The 19,795-nt window shown below is 40.8% G+C and overlaps 1 long non-coding RNA gene across 1 annotated transcript in view; it reads left to right on the forward strand.

Moving 5' to 3' along the window:
- Positions 1-19,538, forward strand: part of LOC131811691 (uncharacterized) — a 42,122-nt gene extending 22,584 nt beyond the window's left edge. The window contains exons 3-4 of the long non-coding RNA XR_009346073.1: positions 8,597-8,716; positions 19,375-19,538. This is a non-coding gene — a long non-coding RNA (uncharacterized LOC131811691). The remainder of the gene's footprint in view (positions 1-8,596; positions 8,717-19,374) is intronic.
- Positions 19,539-19,795: the final 257 nt, after the last annotated feature.

The raw sequence follows: 19,795 nt of genomic DNA on the forward strand, positions 1-19,795 counted from the left end.
GGTATTGAATTTGGCAATTAGGACGTCATCTATGAGAATTGACAGATAGCTTTTGTTCATGGCTGGAGCAGAGTCTGGATAGCTGTGATGGATGAGTGCTTGGTTGTTAGGAAAATAGAGCAGACTATTTTTTCAAGAAGGTGAGCCCTGATGAGAAAAAAAAGTGAAATAGGATGGCAACAGAAGAAAGACATAAAGGATAAAAAATGATGTTTTAAAATCAAAGCTTTTGTCAAAAGTTAAGAGTTAGTAGACAGGGAAGAAAGAGTTTATTAAACTCCTATTAATTTTTCCTGACTCAGATAAAAAGCCAGCCCCTTTGTCAATTTTTCTGATGGCTCCCAACTCCACCCCCAGCTAATGGAGGGTCTTCTCCTTTTGCTGTGCCTTCTCTGCGGTGTCATATCACTTTGTCCAAACCTCAGTCCTAACACTCTCCGTAGTGTATCCTAGTTCTTTTATCTACTCCACCAGATTGAATATCTTCAGGGCAGGCAAGACTGCAATCTCCTTTTCTATCAAAGTGGATGTACATTATGTTTGAGTAATAAAGTTGTCATAATAAATGAAAAAAATTTAAAAAGAGTCAGTACTATTTTCTAGACCATACAGAACTTTTGGTTAAAACGTCAACTCAAAACAAGGATGTGGAGTCTGGCAAAGCAATAACAAGAAACAAGCTGAAGAATCAGTAGGGCTTAAGATTGGAAACATAAAACTGAAAATGTGAATCCAAGATTAAGAAGGGAGCCACAGTGATGAGTAGACTAAAGCAAACCACCAAAAACATTATCGTATAAAACACTGAATCAAGGATCTGGAGGATAGACGGTAAATCATAAAGAGAACTTTTAAAATTCTGGACCTTCATTTCCTTCTCACATCAAAACTCCCTAAATATATAAGGGAATGGTTCACAGGTCAACAATTGATATAATTCCATTTCCAGTCGAAAGAGCTAAAAGAAATTTGCTTCTTTAAATATTGATATAACTTGAAAGAGAAGTGGTGATTTACTGAGAACCTCTTTCCAGTGGTTTAAAAGGGGAGAGTTAAAGTCATATGGAGCACATAAATGGAGAAGATTTTATTTGAAAAGACAAAGTTGGTAATGCTAGGAACAAAAAAAGACATCTGCAAAGTGGTTAAGATCAAGATGTTTAAGAGTGGGCTTAATGTAAGACCTTGGGATCTTTTCCATCCTGTATCATGTGAAGTAGTGGGCAATGAAGGATTTAAGATCTCTGCTAGCATGAGAATGCTTGACAGACTGTAGTGTCGTCAACATGACATGTTTATGACCCTGAAGTCATATGCGGTCTGACTTCAAGTTCCTTAGGCTTTTATCATCCTTATGGTGCAATAGACATGATTTGAAAATTAATGGTGCCAAAGTACAGATCAGCCATACCACCAACTGAGCTGATGATCAAAATCAACCACAGTTAGGGGTTGTATACAGTCCACTTACGAATGAGTTCCCCTAACATGCTACTTGAACTATTACCAAAAAAAGTGAGATCGTAAATCTTGTTGGCCACTCTGGCTAACGTTAAAAATAATCTGACAAAAAATTGTAGATGTGTGGTATATAGGAACAAAGACCTTGAAACTTCAACTTTTAACTCTATTTTACAATGTGTAACAAGCTAAGTGTCTTAGTGCAGGCTGCTATAACAAATTACTGGGTGGCTCAAAAGCAACAGAAATTGATTTCTCATACTTCTGGAGGGTAGAAACCTGAGGACAAGGTTTTGGTGAGGGCTTCCTCCAGTCTGCAGACTGCTGACTTCTTATAGCCTTTCATGGAGGAAAGGAGAGCTCTCTGGGGTCTCTTTTATAAGGGCACTAATCTCATTCATGAGGGCTCTACCCTTAGGACCTGATGTCCCCCAAATGGCCCTACTCCCTCCTACTGTATGTTGTTTTGTTTTTTTATGGATAAAGACACAGGGCAGTATTCTGAAGGGTCCCATGGTCTAGTCTCCTATCATCAGGGAATGTTTGCCTCCTACAGGTGTTACATGATGTGAATTTAAGGAAAGAAGATTCTGTTAGCGATAAGGCTTACAAAGGATCCTGCCACATTCTCAAAAATCTCATGCCACATGGAAACTTATTACATTTTTTTCATCATGTAGGCCCAGTAATTTCAGGATGATATTTAAAAATGTGGGCAAACATAGTAAGCAGCATGTCATGGTTGAAAGTTAATTGTTAATGAAACATAAGGATTAACTTTGTTTTTGTTAAATTATAGGGAAAGAAAAAAAAAGAATCTTATTCATTGTCAGAACTGCAAAGTTGTAATCATTTTAACAAGTGAAATTTTCTCTTGGATTTTTCATTACTTACTAGTCAAACAAATTTTCATCTGAGTATTCCTTGATGTAGAGGTTGCTTAGTGTTACAGATGGAATGTTTGCATTCCCCTGAAATGCGTATGTTGAATCTTAACCCACAATGTGATGGTAGGAGCTAGATTTTCCTGGAGTTTGCTGTACTGATTGTGGGAAAACTGGCAAATAGCATTGCGTTAGGATTGGTTTCCTGGTATCAGTAATTGTACCGTGGTAACATAAGATGCTCAGATTAGGAGAAGCTGGATGAATGATCTATAAAAATGGCAACTCTCTAGTAAGCCCAAAATATTTAAAAATAAACTGTTAAAATGAGTGTTACACACACAAAATTACTCATGCAGTTACTCATATGTTAGAAGCATGACAACAGCATAGCCTGTGTGCCTGTCTAGAGGGAAACAGGTGAGAGGGACATCTCCAGTGACGTAACAGGTGCTGTTCCCTGAGCCAGCACCCAAAGCCACCAGGTTAGAATGCGGGGAGGCATGGCTTTGGCAGGCAAGCTAATTTATATATTTTTTTTATTATTGATTGATTTTGTTTGTTTGTTTGTTTTGTCATAGAAACAACCTTTTCTCATCTGTTCTTTATGCTCTGCTTTCTATATTGGTAAGACTGGCCAGATCTGGTTCCCTTGTTCTCTTCTCCTGTTCCTCTTTACTCAGAAAACATGACTTTTTTTTTTTTTTTTTTTTTTTTCTGACTGACCCTCCTAAATCTCACATGTTCAAGTCTCTTCCTTTCACCATTATTATCCCCTTTACTCTGGTTTCTGCCATTCCAAAGTGACTCTCAGACTATCTCAGACAGGCTGTGAATATCATCACTGGGCAGACTGCCGCTGTCACTAGTACGTCTATAATGGCTCTGTGAGCCAACTGAGAGACACAAGCATTCTTTCTTTAGTCTCAGCAACATGAATACAGTTTAGCTCGGAATCTGCAGGTTGATTAATACTTAAAGGGTCAGAACAGAAATAGCAAATGTTTTAACTTTTGTCAGTCTAAGAGCTTCACACTTGCTACCTGTGAGGTAGGTAATATCCCCGCCCTCATCCTAGAGACAGGGATGCTGGGGCGCAGACATGTCGGCGATTTGTCCCAAGTCACAGAGCTATCCAGTCCTAGATTCTTAGGATTTGAGCTCAGTCCTGAGTCTGACTTCGTGTCCATGAGCTACTCAGTTTCTATTGTCCAATTTTGTATACTGTTTCTGAAGTAGAATGGAAGCATAAGCTCCTGTACTCTAAACATGACATTTTCCTATTGAATTGTTTAAAAAGTCTACAACAGTATAAAGAAAAACATGTTGAATGTCTGTAGGTTTAATGGAGCACCTGAGGAAGGCCCTCTTTTTCACAATATTGTGGATTTTGTTTCTTGTTGAAAGATAGAGATTTGGGTCAAGCCTAAGAAAGGAGTGGATGTGGTAGGAAGAGAGGAGGGCACATTCTCTGAGGCAGAAGCTGTGCTCTCTGACCACTGGAAAATGGAAAAGAATACAAATAATACAATTAAGCCTTAGAACAAGCAAATTTCAAATTCCGGCAAGAGACAGCTTCACCCTGAAGAACCTCTGAAGGAGGAGCTGTGGGAGCTCCACGCCCCCAAGAGGCAGGCCTGGTTGGGGGAGTCCAGGGGACATCACCACTCTGAAGGAAGGAGCTTCCAGCAAAGGACTGCAGCCTCCGCCATGACGGGCTCTCTTCCCATCTTGCCATTGTTTGTGGACACCAAGGGAAGACAGACATGCATCGTAAAGCCTGGATCACCACTCTCAGGCTTGGATTTCCATCCTGAAGTAAAAGACAAAACAGTCAGACTCCTGTCAGAGCAGAATATACGCAGAAGTCTGGACCCTGCACTTTCCTCTCATCTCTCCTGTCAGTGTGTCACAACATTTGAATTTGTTTGTTTTCCTTTGATCCACTTTTTGCATAAATCCTTCACAGGGGGCTCTTATGAGAAACTGTGACAGAGGAAGTTGTTATCTCTAATGGCTCTGAAAGTTGTTAACTTTAATGGATTAGAACTGGAGGCGTTTTCAACTCGGTGATTTCCAGGTAGCGGGGGAACTGGGAACCAAGCAAAAGACTTTTTAGGTTCTGGCTGGAACTTCAGAGTTCAAATCACTTTAATGCCATTTGGTCAGATCTACTAAAAGAATAATCCAAGCACAAATCCTGCCATTGCCAGGCGCTCCCAGACTCACTGGCAGATTGACTCATCTATTTTTAAGTAGGTTCAGGTTTAGGTACTCTGATGGCAAATCAGAATGATTTTGTCCCATTGCATGAACACTGTTTGTATCATTTTATTTTATTCTCAAAAATTAACAAAATGGATTTTTCTGAATACACAGTTTTTCACCCCAATTCTGTGGTGCCTGAGGCAAACTCCCCACAGACAGGCATGGTTCTACAGTTGTCCCCTTCCCTCTTGATTTTGTCCAAGAGTGCTCTGGTCACACGCTCTGCCAGCTGTGCTTGACTTTGATTCCCAGTAAAGGATTCTCGAAGGATTGTGTCAACATTTTTAAGAGAAATGGATTTTCCTGGGTGCAGGACAATAACAGAGTATAACAAATTCTTTCCTGAAAAAAAGGAACTTCCGTTTATCCTGAGGTAGGAAAATGGGTGACTTCTGAGGACAGGAGAAGGTAGTTCCTCTGGTCCTGAGATTGCTGGGGTGCAAAGATGAGGAAGAGGAGCCATTTTTCGATCCAGTCTTTGGCCAACACCACAAACCCACCAAATGCAACCCTGCTGTGTTTTAGCAACCCTGCAGCCTCCTTAACCATCCTTGCCTTGACTCCCTTCCTCTGGGAAGGTAAGGGTACTAGTCGAAAGGGTGGGTTTATGAGCCTTGGGGTGGATGGCTGTGGGTAGACATGAGGCTGAGCTCTCTGAAGTCCGACATTCCCCTGATCCTTGCTGCTAGCCTGGCCAGTCCGTGTACCCCTGTCTAAAGAAACAAACTGTGGTTAAAACCACCCCATCCGTGGTACTTTTTTACAGCAGTCCCAACAACTAGTACAACAGCACTGAGTACAACCATAAATTCTAGCAATGTGAAAGCAAAATGTTTTCACACAAGAATATCTCTGAATCTGCTCTACAAGCACAAAAGTTGGATTGATTCCTTCCTTTATTGCTTCAAGTGCACTGAGAAGTCTCACAGGGGCTGGAAAGAGCAAAGAGCAACATCCAAAGCAGTCCCCTGACTTACTCTCAGGGACCATCTCACCCCAGCGGTACTAACACAAATGGCTTCCCTTCCTCCAGAGATTTCAGGAAGTGCAAAGTTCCACTAGGGCCACAAAACAGGCATCTTAGGGGCTCCTCCACTGGCCTCTGTTGTTTTCCCTTTGTAAGTTGTTGCCTTGGGAATTGAGAAAGTATTTACTCTGAATTTTTAACTCTACATTTACTGCTTTTTTAAAGAAGCTATTGGGCAGCTCCGACAGTTTGTGACAAAAACATCACATGAAGCCCTCATTCATGTCAAGAAAAGAGTGATGTATTAAAAAAATAATCACCCTTTAAACAATACATCCTTATCAAGATTCTTGGTAATTTCGTGGCATAGTAATAACATACTAAAAATTTAATCACTATTTGGGAAACATAAAAATGAAGCTATATTCAATTACTTCATTCCTAATGTCATAAAGTAAATGTACTTATAATGAAAGGAACATTGGATAATAAGTTAGAAAACCATGACTTTTGTCTCAGTTCTACTGCAGTTTTCCTTGAAACTTAGGCAAGTAGCTTGACCTTTTTTTATTCTCAGGAGACTCATTTGTGTAAAGAATAAATTGTAAATAATCATGAGGTTCCCTTACTGCTTTAAAAGGTTTATATTGCCACGCTTATGCATGTAGTGACATTATTGAATACCAGATAGTTCATTTATAGTAGGAGTCTCCCCTCCAGTTTATCACACAGAGAGGGCAGGATTTACTCTGGCAGATCATTCCTCAAATAACACACCCTTCTGATCAGAAGGAAAACCCCATAGTGGAAAAAAAGTTTATACCTGAGGGGTGGCATATATGCTGAGTGTCCTTCACAGGACAGTGGCAATCAATGTGTGTATCTACCGAGTCTTTATCATTCATTCACTGATTCATGCACACACTCATTTACTCATCCAACAGGCATTTATTGAACAGCTACTGTCTATGAACTTGAACAATCAGTGACCTGGATCTCACTAATTTGAGACCAAAGGACTTGAAGATGTTATTCCTTACCATAAATATTAACAGAACAGTCAAGGGTAAAGGAATAGGGGAAGGATCGGCTGAGTAGCTGAGTCTGAGTAACTGGTAGACAGTTCCGCATCTTAGAACAAAACTGAATGTATCCATAGGTATATGCCTTAAATACATGATACCTGAAAGTTGGTTTGTTCAAAACTAGTGCTGGGCACTGGGGTTAGATTGCATATCTAGCAGAGGTCCACCACCTGAGATATGTGGGAGGGAGGGATGCAGAAATCGGCAACTGAACAAAGAAGATGTCTTAGGGAACATGACGATGGTCAGGGCCTGAACCCTCAATAATTTAACATCTTGTGTTGGAGGTTTCTGTGGCAGATAGATAATTCAAGAGAGAAGGTAACAAGACTAGTCTTGGATTAAAGAGTTATACACCTGTGGGATCAAGAGGGAAGACCTCTTAATGGTTAATTAGAACTTAAAAAAGAGTAGCATTTTTCCTGGAGCTTGACTCGAATAGGTTTTGACAAGTGCGAGAGGGGAGGTGATTGTCCCTGTGAAGGTAAGTGTGCTGTGTAGGGGCAATCATGGTGGCCCACAGTGAGGTTATTGGAAAGTTAACACATTTACTTACTGGAAGGGCAAGAGAAATGTTAGCTAAAGCTAGAAGCACAGGCTTGAAGAAGGCACTGGAGAAATGATTAGATAGTGTAGTTTTATGTAGGCCAATCAGAAAGATTTTCAATGATGATAATATTTCATAGTATAAAATACTGAAAAATAACCAAATAGGTTAAGGACTGAGAATAAGCCACACAATGTCATTTAAAGAAGCATGTCTCTTGAGATAAATTGTGCATTTTTATTCATTGGAAAATGATGATAACTTAACCATATTATATAAGATAATACTTCCACTGCAGTTTCCATGATATTTACAGAGAATAGTATTGGTGAATTCTAAGTTTTACTTCAGTTGTGCATAATAATATTTCCAATTCCTATACTCCTTGATTGATTTTGATCTCAACCTATACCTAATCAATTATTGCTTTAGGACTGTGACCCTGCCTACCTCCAGCATAGCCTTAGCTTTGCCTCTATCCCTACTTCACACACATCCTATGTTCCATTAATTAAAAAGTAGCTATTATTCCCCAAACCTACTTCTCTCTTTCATATCCCCATGCTCCTCTACCTGACATACATGTCCCAAATTCTAAGTCTTATATCAAGTTGAGCATCACCTACCTTGAATGCTTTTCTAAACTCATATGCCTCACATACCAGATAAATAAATGTATTTCCTTAACACTTTTAATACAAATTCTGTCAAATGGTTCTTCTGCCTCTATTGATATGGTTGTTATTCTTTCTCTTTTGATATATGTCCTTTTGATTCATTTGCAAATATTAAACCACTCTTGCATCCCAGGAATAAATCCCAATGAGCATGGTGAATGATTTTTTCAATGTATTTGTGGTTTCAACTTGCTAGTATAAGGTATTATCATTAGTTTCATGATACAGGTTTATCTAGGTGTATCTAGGTGTATGTAAAACCTAAGTTTACACTAGGCCTTAAAGCTACTTAACTAATAATATATACCAATTATCTAAGGGGATTAGAGTTAACTGTATCTGCCAAAATTTATTACTGACTCAGTAAATTACCTTACTCATACTATTACTATAAAAGAGTACCTCCCTCCTTACAAAGAGTCCAAGTATGCTTAACTGCTCCTTGTGGCAGGTGACTTTGTAGAATTAGTCACAGTCTTTTGGCATGTGCTTGTGCATTATCTTCCTCACGTGATGAGAAGGCAATTTTATTTATCTTTTGAAAGCTAACTAAAAATCCACTGTGGGTGTCAGCTCAGTGAGTTGTGTTACCTGTCCTATGTTCCCAAGACACCTGTTGCCAAAGAGCTAATAATGTGTGCAAATTTGTGCATGGTGCTGCTCCTTAAACCACCTTCAAAGTAGACTTTTCTTTTCACGGGAGACAGGTAATCAGCATATCAGCGGCCCAACTCTGGAATTCTAGAATAACTTTGAGTCAACATGGGAAATTTGGAGAAAATGTTTGCAGCAATGCCACAAACACACATACAACTCAATATGCAAATGTAAGTTGTTTTCCTTTTTTAATAATACGCTTATTAGATTTCCTCTTGGACTAATATTTGAAAGTAATAAAAGACAATAATAAATTCCTTTGAAATCTCTAACCAGCCTTACAACTTTCCTCTTCTATAAGATGTATATGCAAAAAGGGAGAGAGAGGATTTTTATTAATAAAAAATGTAGAATGAATTCATGAGCAAAAGAAAAGCAAATCTTCATTTCTTATCATTGCTTACTTTGCCTACTGTTTATTATTCACAAAGAGCCCACCAAGTACCTCAAGCACTTGATTCCTAAACTCCAGGAAAGAATCAGAAGGCATTGCCATACTCCCCATTATTAGATAACAAGAAGCAACATTAAAATAAACAAATAAAAAATCTAAAAAAATCTACTCTCTCCATCAGGAGGCTCTTGCTCCAATCCAGATTCTTCCACAAAGTATCTGTGTGCCCTCAAACACATTATTTCTCTCTCAGACCCCTTGTCTAGACATTAAACTATAATAGTTCTATATTTTCTTTGGATTCCCAAACCCTACCTACTCTCAAATTTATGGGCATCCTTAAATCTAATAAAATTTACCCCTTTTCTTATCAGACAATTTCTTGAATATGAAATCATCTGGAACAAATGTTCCTGAAAGATTCTTCTCCAAGAACCGTCTCTAATCTTGAATTCCCATCCTCCCAAATCTCCCATGATTTTATACCTATCATTTCTACTCTGGTTGCAAGAAATTTAAAGATTCTTGATCCCTTTCTTCCTTTTCTATCAACTCCTGCTGGCCTTTCTTCCCTCCCTTCCCATCTAGAAAGCAGGATCAATCATCAATTCTACTTCTTTCCCCTCTGGTCTCTCAGTTACCTTGTTTTACAGCACTTTCCTAGTAAAACTCTAAATCAGGATCAGTCAACGCCTGCCTTAACATTCGTGGTTGGGGATGGCTAAGGATTATTGGAGGATGTTACCCAACCATGCAGGTTGTTTCCCCAAGACGTTTGTGTCTTCATTCCAATGACTTGTAAACACTATCTTTCTCTCTTCCATTCCCTTCTATGAATATTCCAAGCTCTCACAGATGTCTTACTTAATGCTGGAACCCCTTGCCTATGATTATCAGCAAGAAACTTACTTCTTTTTTTTTTTAGGGTTTCTTTTTTTTTTTTTAATTTATTTTTAATTTATTTTCAGCATAACAGTATTCATTATTTTTGCTCCACACCCAGTGCTTCATGCAATCCATGCCCTCTATAATACCCACCACCTTGTACCCCACCTCCCACCCCCCGCCCCTTCAAAACCCTCAGATTGTTTTTCAGAGTCCATAGTCTCTCATGGTTCACCTTGCCTTCCAATTTCCCCCAACTCCCTTCTCCTCTCTATCTCCCCATGTCCTCCATGCTATTTGTTATGCTCCACAAATAAGTGAAACCATATGATAATTGATTCTCTCTGCTTGACTTATTTCACTCGGCATAATCTCTTCCAGTCCTGTCCATGTTGCTACAAAAGTTGGGTATTCTCTTATTAAATTAAAAAAATAAAAAGAGACTACTAGTGCCAATTTACATCGGGTAGACTGTGCCCTTCCTACAAGCCAATCTACATCCACACCTAAGACCATCATAGTCCTCTGGCTATAGTGTGCATTTCAAATTAGTTTCCTGGTCTCTGCTTTTGTCCCCCTCAAATCTATCCTATATACAGTTGCCAGAGAAAAGTAAAACCTATATGCATAGATATTTATCCCTATTATTATGATAATCTGTATATATTTCTGTCTTATAGCTAGAAAACATACATGTCAAGGTAAGAAATCGGGCTTTATTCATGTTTGCATTATTAGCTGAATATTAGACACATAACAGAAAGAAAAAGCAACAGGAATATGTTGAAGTACAGATAGCAATGTGATTTTTCTTAAAAGAGTATTTAATTTATCCTTCGGAGGGGAGAAAGATATAATCTCCATATATTCAATTTACTGTATTCATCTAGTAAATGTCGGTTGAGTACCTATCCTATAGTAGACTCTAGTTATTCATCGGGGAAGGGCATAATCTATGTTTTTGAAGTTTAAGGTCTTGATAGAGGATACAAATAAAAACAGGTGTCATGGAGAAAATATAAGCAATGGATTATAAGAAAAGTTGTAGAAAGCAGTTGCCATGTTAAACATTCCAGAGAGAATACCTTTCTTTGACATTTGACCAAAAAAATTCTAAATAAGATGATGAAGAGACAAGCCAACTTAAACAAATATTTGAGAACATGTTATAGGAAAGGGAGTAAGAAGTACTATGATCCCAACAATGGCATTTTCCAGTGAAATTGAGGAAAATCCCGGAGACCATTGTGGTTAGAGCAGATTTAGTGAGGGACTGGAGATACGTGACCAAGGCAAATGGCCTTATAATCAATGTTTCAGAGTTTTAGGACAATAGAGGGCTTGCAGCCTCTAATTGGCAGTGAGGACAAAGAGAACACTTAGCCAGATTTAAGCCCACTGGGATGAGGGCTGATGGAGACAAAACAGCTTCCGCGTGAGTACCAGTGAAGGAAGCCACATCCTTACAGGAGATTTAAGTTCCATTGAGAGTGGATGGAAGGTAATTTTTAAGAAGAGAGTAGGGAGTTTTATTTATGATGGACCATAAATTCCAGAGGGCTCACTAGAGAGGTTTTAGGAGTTATGGAAGATGGAAGAAAGAGACATAATAAAGGGTATGCAAAGACATACAGTGATTAAAATGTGTGCAGTGAGGGAAACCTGGAAGCCTGGGACTCCCCGTGGTGATTGACACAAACAGGTAATGGGCTTAATGACATTAGTTCTAGCTGGTCTCAGACTAGGCAGGGTTAGTGGGGCTGTGGGACTCGGGCTAGGTTTGAGGATAATGTTCTGAAGGCTCAAATGGGAAGGTTTTATCCTGAATGTGTGGTCTTAATCCCTGCAGATCCCTATGGACTTGTTGTTGATAATTTGGGGAGGAAAAAAGTGTATATTTTGTTTAAGTATAAAGAGGAATAAAATATTCTTGTGTTCAGGATAAAAATTTCATATAAAATAAATTTATACTTTAAAATGTCTAATGATTTATTTAGAAGTCTCAGAAACACTTTAATTAAATTCATGTACTTGTTATAAGTGCTGAATTATTTCAAGGGTATTTCGGCTGCCTAAAACATATATATTTCCCCTTGCCTGCTAGAATTTCCACTCTTGAATCCATTCTCTCAATTTAAGTCACGTTCTCAGAAAAGAGAAGACCTCTATCATTTACTCAGTGGAGGCAAATTGTCCAGGTCCTCCAATAAGATGTCAAGATGATTAGATGTGCAAGAGATTATTGGGAGAAATGCCTGTGAGGGAAAATGAGAAGGCGGCCAGAGGAGGATGGGAAGCTATCAGCCTAGTGCAGCTCTCCCCCGCCGTGATGGAGAGGGATAGAAGGAAAGTCGGAGCCTGCAGAACAGTTTTAAGACATTCTCCCGAGACTTATGAGAATCCTCAAACCAAAGTCTCTAGCCAGAGGAGCTATGTGTCTCATAGGAAAGAATCGGCCTTAGTGTCATTGCTGCATTGTGTCATTGGTTGGAAGCAATCAACAGGAATGTCCACCTTGGTGTGGTGCAAAGGATTCAGCAGGTCCTGCTGAATCCTGCAGCAAAGGATTCAGAGGACCCCAATGAGGACTTCAGTCACTCGTGGCGACTGCAGTAGGAAACAGAAGAGGCACACTCTCTCCTCTGCTACAGTAAGTGAGTAGACATTTTCCAAATAAGTTCAGTGAAGAATTGTGCATGAGGGGCATGAGATAATGCTGCGAAGACAAGTATTGACATAAAAGAGGGCATCCTGAAATCGGAAAGAATCCATTGAGCAAAGGATGGTGTTGAGGTGAATTTGTGCCCCGTCCACTTTCATTGGGTGAAGGCTTAACCCACATTACTATACGAGGTGATTGTATTTGGAGATAGGGCCTTTAAAGAGGTGAGTAAGTTAAAATGAGGCCTCCAGGGCAGGCTGTGATACAATCTGACTGGTGTCCTTGTAAGGAGAGGAGTTGTGGACACAGAGAGAGACACCGGGGATGTTTCCACACAGAGGAAGAACTGTGAGGACACAGCCAGAAGGCGGCCATCTGTAAGTCAGGCAGAGATGCCTCAGGAGAACCCAGACCTGCCAACACCTTGGTCTCAGAGTTTCAGACTCTAAAACTGTGAGAAAATCAATGTCTTTTGTTTAAGCTACCCAGTCTGTGGCATTTTGCTACAGCAGCCCTCGCAAATTAATACAGATGTTTCAACAGTTAGAGCTCCGAACGATGGAATGCCTAACCCATGGCGTAAGAAGCCATTGTCACTGGAGCTGCTGGAATTTTTCTTTTCTTTCTTTCATTTACCAGGGTAAGTGTCTGAGGAAGTATTATCTGAGTCAGCTTAAAGTTGAGGCCCTACCCCTGCGAAGGTCTAAGTAGATCTTCTGCTTTTATTCTAAGCAGAGAGAAACACAAGAGCAGAGGCTCTGAGTCAGGAAGACTGGATGAGCACCCGTCAGGCTGTTGCAGGAAGAATTCCTATGCTGCACTGGGTACTCCCAGGGCCTCTGTGTTCCGGCTACAGGAGTCACCATTAAGAGTAAGGTCCAGGGCTCCTGTGTGGCTCAGTGGGTTAAGCCTCTGCCTTCAGCTCAGGTCATGATCTCAGGGTCCTGGGATCAAGTCCCACATTGGGATCTCTGCTCAGTGGGGAGCCTGCTTCCTCCTCTCTCTCTGCCTGCCTCTCTGCCTACTTGTGATCTTGGTCTGTCAAATAAATTTTAAAAAATCTTAAAAAAAAATAAAATAAATAAAAGAGTAAGGTCCATTAGTGTCAAAGAAGGCACCATCTGCTTCTTCCCTGGTGGGTACAAGCAGGAACTGGAAACCATGGCTGGTCATTGTGTGTGCGCCTACATCATCTTTAGAGGCCCTTCTTAATTATATTCTGTAGAGTTTGGTTAAAATGCAATTTAGTGAGATTACAGCAGATTGGCAATGTATGTAATCCTTTTATTTAAAAACAAACAGTGTGGAAAAATGTAATTTATGACATACCTGGCAGCTATGAAGATACTGTTTGTAACTCGTTCTAAAAAAAAAAAAGCATTCGATTCTCTCCAACTTTGTTCAAGAAGTAATGCCCTTAATCTTCCAAACTTATTAAAACTGGTATAAATATAAGATAATATGCTTGAAAGGGTTCATACACCTAATTTAGTAAAAGTGAAAAAATATTTAGTTTTTCTTTTTTATGATGCATACTCTGTACAAGTCCAATTAGAGACAAAGCTCATTCTTCATACGACAAGCTGAGAATTACCAAAATTAACACCTAAGGCCCTCGTTAAGTAGAGATAGGTGTAGGTCAGAAGTAGCTATGTAACAGCTACAGATTTAGAGACTAACAAATTGATGATATGTATATAATATGAATTATGTGACTCCCATTTTGAGAAGAATAAACACAGACTTACATTTGGATACATATTTCGTAATCCATTGGTCTAGAATACATGTGTTACAAAAAAGAAAGGTGATTGTCAGTGTCAGTTACATTGGTTTATTCCCCGTTTAAGCCGCACCCCTGTAGCAGTGTAACTGATTTGCTTTGACATACAGATTCTGTCTCGATAAGTAGTGGACTAATTACATGTGTTATGGTGTGGTTTGAGTTTGAGGAGGAAGAGGCAAATCATCTGACAGAGAATTGGAAAAGGGACACATTCAGGGGTTCAGGGATTCTGGAGGTGGAAAGAACAAAACAGGCTGCTTAACATGAAGAATTACACTAGTGTTTACCAATAATGCTCTGCCTTTACATGGGACTTTGACAATCCGTTTCTCTTATCCTATTGGCATCAGTGGAACTCAAGGAAAAATGTCCTTTAGAAACAGTAAAAAAATAGACCATGGTTTATCTTGGCTGCTAGATTAGACTGTTTATGCTTACTTCCCCTGAGCTGTCTGCAGCAGAGATTTAATTCATCTAAGCACAATTCCAAACTTGAGTATTTATGCAATTTCCCTGAAAGTAGCATCAATGAGAAGGCTGAGATCAAGTCTTTGGTTTAACTCTTAGGCTTGGATTTCAACATCACCCTTTATTATCTCTGTAACCGTGAACCACTTAACCACTCTGAGTCTCTGTTATCGTATCTGTAAAATGTGAGTAATAATAGTAACGTATCAAGCAACTCTTATGAGGATTAAAGGTATTAATTCACATAAAGCACTTAAAGCAGGCATTGCCGCTGATAAGTGTTTGATACATATTAACTTTCCTATTGCCTGAGCTACACAAAACATCCAAAGCAGAAGGATACAATGGCTGGTATGCTTGGATATTTGATATATAGCATAGCCCAGCCCAGGGACACATTCTCTAGTTTCTGAAGCTAGCTCAGAGACTAATTCTGACCAGAGAGTGCCCCAAAACTTGCGGAGGCTCAGAGCTTACTGAGATCTGCAGGCAGAGGGGCAGCTGAGTTCTGTTGAGCCTTCTGTCTCTCTTGACATAAACCTCTACCAATGGGTCTTTCTGCTATACCTGCTATTTAACATCTTTAAAAAAAAAATTTTTTTATTTAATTTTTTGGAAGAGTGAGAGCAAGAGAGAGAAACGTGGTAAAGGCCGAGAAAGAAGAAGGAGAGACTCCAAAGCAGACTCCACACTGAGCATGGAGCCCAGCATGGGGCTCAATCTCCTGAATTCTGGGATCAAGACCTGAGCTGAAATCAAGAGTTGGATTCTTAACTGGCTGAGCCACCCAGCCAGCCTAATCAACACCTTTTGATCTCACACTATAAAGCAATGAACATTCCATTTCTCCAAACAGTTTTTACTAAGTGCTTCCCATGCCCTCCCTGCTTCAAAGCCTGCAAGTGTTCTCCACTGGAAGAAAGTGACCAAACTCCTTCGTGAGATCTGTCATACTTATCCAACCTGGTCTGCCTTGCATTCCCCTTTCTCCAGAATCATTACCTGTCATGGCGTCCTCTTCCCATAACTCTCTGCTTACAATGTGACTGACAAAAAAAATCACATGACTGTGCTTAAAGGTGGACTTTTCTCCAATGAAGCCTCAGACGGCTCCAGCCTTGACTCGCATTGCAACCACAACCCTGTGAAAGACCTAGAGACAGAACCAACCAATTTGACTGCCCCCAAATTCCTGCATTGTTTTTGGGCAACCTGGCACTGTGTTACCTGACACGTTTTTTGGTCACTTTGTTACATGGCAACAGGTAACTAGAATGCTAATAAAGAAAGAGTGAAGAAGTCATAGGTGAAGATTGTGGAAGTTGTCTCTCCATCCTAACAACAAGTGAAACAGGAACAGATTGAAAAATCAACAATTCTTCTTTGTGCGTGAGAGAGAGGTGAACACAGGGGCGAACGGCTGCCCCAGGACTGGGTAGGCTGAAGCTTGAGTTAGAGAAGTGAAAGGAAGAAGGGTGGTATCCACAGTTCTACTGGCTTCAGGGATGACAGGCAAGGTGGCAGAGCAGGAGAAGCAGTTGGAGACCCTAGCATGCACTTCAGTAAAGCTAAGAGGGTGCAGGCTGAGGGGATTAAGGTCCAGGTGCTGTGACAAAGCCTGATTGGGACACCAAGGTTTGGAATCGTCACGAAAGTGAGGATAATGGAGAAAAAGATGTTGCGGGAATCGACCGTGGAACAGAACAAATGTTCCTGGCATTCAAGAAGTTAATGCCCTAGCTCATGTAGGAACCCTAGCAACTGACCCTTCAGGAGAAAAATCAGATTAGCTGTGTAGGAAAAGTGACCACTGTTGTGCCCACTTAGGTCAGTGTGTTGCCCAGGACCCTAGATTACCCTTGAAATACAGGGTTTGAGTAGTGCAGTAACAGAATGTCCTCTGCATTCTAAACAACATCCAAGGCAAATGCCAAAGGAGTCTTAGGCCATCCATGGGAGTTTTCAATTGGTGACAGATTGGAGAATTGATTATAGTGTCCCCTGCCTTCAAATGACAGTTCTAAGTATAACTTGGTTTATGTAGACATTGTTTCTGGTCTCACCCAAGCTTTCCCCCTGTCACAGTGAAAATCAGGCTCTCACCACAAAGGGATTAGAGAAACCGAGTACTGTGAATGGATACCCTCATCAAATAGTCATTGGAGGTCCCATTTCACAGGTCATGATGTCCACAACTGGGAAAATAACATGCCATTGAATGGAGATTCTGTGTCTCCTATAACCTACAAGCATCAGAGTTGGTAGAAAGGAAAAACGAAGTATTAAAGCAGCAGGTTAAATTTCTAACAGGTAAAACCAACTTGGCTAAGTGGACTCAACTACTGTCCAGGCTCCACTACATTTGAATGATTACCCAGTACAGTCTGTTTCCCCTTATGCCAGACTGGGAACACTGCCAACTCACCCAACACCTTAAAGGTATGGCAGTCACAGAAGACAGAAATTGGCCAGACTCTCACTACTGATCAGATCAACATGCTATGCTGCTGAGAATACCAGGTCCATCACTCCTGGGAAAGGAGATTCTACTGAAATTTGCAACGGGATGCCCCACTGGGATGGATGAGTTATTTCTAAACTCCTGGGTAAGGGGGCAACTATTCAGTCTCCACTAGGATCCCACTGTCCTGCTGCAAGCTGGACCTCTGGAAACACCCTATACCTAGAATAGAACACACACCATTGCAAGAGGGGAGAATGCAGGAGGGCCAATCAGATATACCCCACCCCACCATCTCTCCTCATGCCTGAGTTCTGCCTTCCCCAGCTAACATGTATGGATGCACAACTAGGTGAAGTTTCTAATGCTATGGACATGTTAATATCTAAGGATCATGCCACAGGTACAATTACTACAGAAGAAGAGGACCTTCCCACACAAGTTCCTACTAAATATCTCTCTTTTCACCTTTGGACTTTTGCTCCTTCTGTAGTGTCTGATCCCAGGGTGGGCACTTGATGAAAATACTTTTCTACAGTGAGCCCAAAGGTTATGGTTTGTTGGCAGCTGCCCCTCTCTAAGTTTGTCAGATTGCCATGGTGGGTATCACCACGTCAGGGAGGAGACTGGAAAGTTTAGAACAGTACATTAAGGGAAACAACCTAGAATCTGTACTCCTAAGTCATCTGATATTACCGGTTCTGATCCAGAAAACTGGCCTGTGGCACACACGATCGGGAATGGTGGGCATGGGTAATCCTTTTCTGGCAAACCACACAGGCAGCCCATCCCATTGCTGATTAGGAAGATCCTAAAACTACCACCATCAGAACCATGGGTGGTGCACTCAGCCTTGGGATAAGTTCATGTGGCTCACCAAAAGATTATGGTCATTTGAGTACCAGGGCTTTCCTGTGCTGGGAACAGAAAAATCGCTTTAAACAGAAACAACTCAACTGTATTAGGAATATAGGATTGAGATCACTCGAACCATGTGGTCATCCTGTCAGATTAAACGATAGCAGGTGGTTTGGCAGTGACCCATCACTCCTCAGGTGTTCTTTGGTGACCCTGAATGGGACCCAGAGGCTATGTGGCACAATCTTTGTCCTTGGCTTACACTTGAGTGGTTGGGTCACTGCACCCTCAGTTCTCCCTGGGCACAGAGGAGAATCCGCCCCTCAATAATAAATATTGCCAAGCTCTCTATCCTTAAGAAAGAGGGCGCATTCTGTTTTCTACTGGTATGAGCATTTGGCTGCCATTTTTGCCCCCTCCATTGGCTTGAGGATTGTGACAGGACATATAGAAGCTGTTACAAAATTCACTGATGAGCCTTAAATGGTCGCTGGCAATGCCTGTCCTTACCAGACACTAAAGGTCTCTAATTGGAAAAGCTGTCTTCCAGAACAGAGTGGCCTTGGCCATCATTATTGCCTTCCAAAAAGGTACTTGCATCATTGAGACGGAGGGTTATGTGTTCATACCTGATGAGTCTGATAACGTATTCTCTTTAAATCACAAGAGGACACAAATGAAATCTCTGTGTAATCCAACCCCTAGCTTAGAGGACTCAGTAAATCAGTGGGCTCTTGGTGGGAACAACAACAAAAATTCCTTATTCTGGTGATCATTATGTTAATCTGTGTTTTCTCTTGCTCAAACCTGCATTGTTGCTGTTGTATCTCCCTCCAGTGCAGCCAAAGAGCCCTGTCCATGCTAGCAGAGGCCCTCACTGCCCCTGCTGTGCACAGAAAAGGGAGGGGTGTGAGAGGTATAAGAGGCGGTTTTGAGGGTTGGGGAGTCCGGGGAGTTCAAGGACAGAACATGGCCGTAGCTTAACCCTCCAGTTTGCCCGGGGCTATTGGAGGCTCCGGTGCCCTCTCAGTCTTTGAAGTGAGCAAATAGCGTCCCATCCACACAGCTGTCTTCAAGGATGCAGCCTTGAGTGAGCAAACGTTGAGGCCATCTGAGCAGTATACGTGGTGGAACCCCATTATGGAACCTCTCTATAAACGTGTCAGATTCTGGGGAGTGGGTGTCGAGATACATGGGTCTTGCCACCTTAAGAGGAACAAGCCTCATTAAGTAAGTTCCCTTGCTCGTGAAACCTGCTACCTAAGGGTCTGGAGAGGCAGCCTCTTTCTTAGGTCTCTCCTGCCCTCCGTGTAGGAAGCCAGTCTTAGGTTTTACCCAAGCAACTCCCGTGAACCAACATTTGTAGCTAGCAGACCTGCTTTGCCTGAAATGTGAAAAGAAGTTCTTTAGAGAGAAGAAAAGTAATATAGATTAGAAATTTGGAGCTACATAAAGAGAGGAAGAACATCAAAGAAGAAATAAGTGAAGGTAAGATAAAAACTTTTATTTTTCTTATTTTTTATAGTCACCGTGCTATACATTAAATTCCCAGAAATTATATCTCTTTATAACTGAAAGTTTGTGCCTTTTTGTAGATTGACTTACATACAAGTAAAACAAATGACAATAATATAGGGACAGGAGGGAGGAATTAGGATTGTTTTGTTATTATAGGGAATGTGTTGACTTATTTATTTGAACAAATACTGATCTCCTCACCCCAGAGAAGGGAGTG

The sequence above is a fragment of the Mustela lutreola genome, chromosome 11, assembly GCF_030435805.1.
Source record: "Mustela lutreola isolate mMusLut2 chromosome 11, mMusLut2.pri, whole genome shotgun sequence".
Lineage (NCBI taxonomy): Eukaryota > Metazoa > Chordata > Mammalia > Carnivora > Mustelidae > Mustela > Mustela lutreola.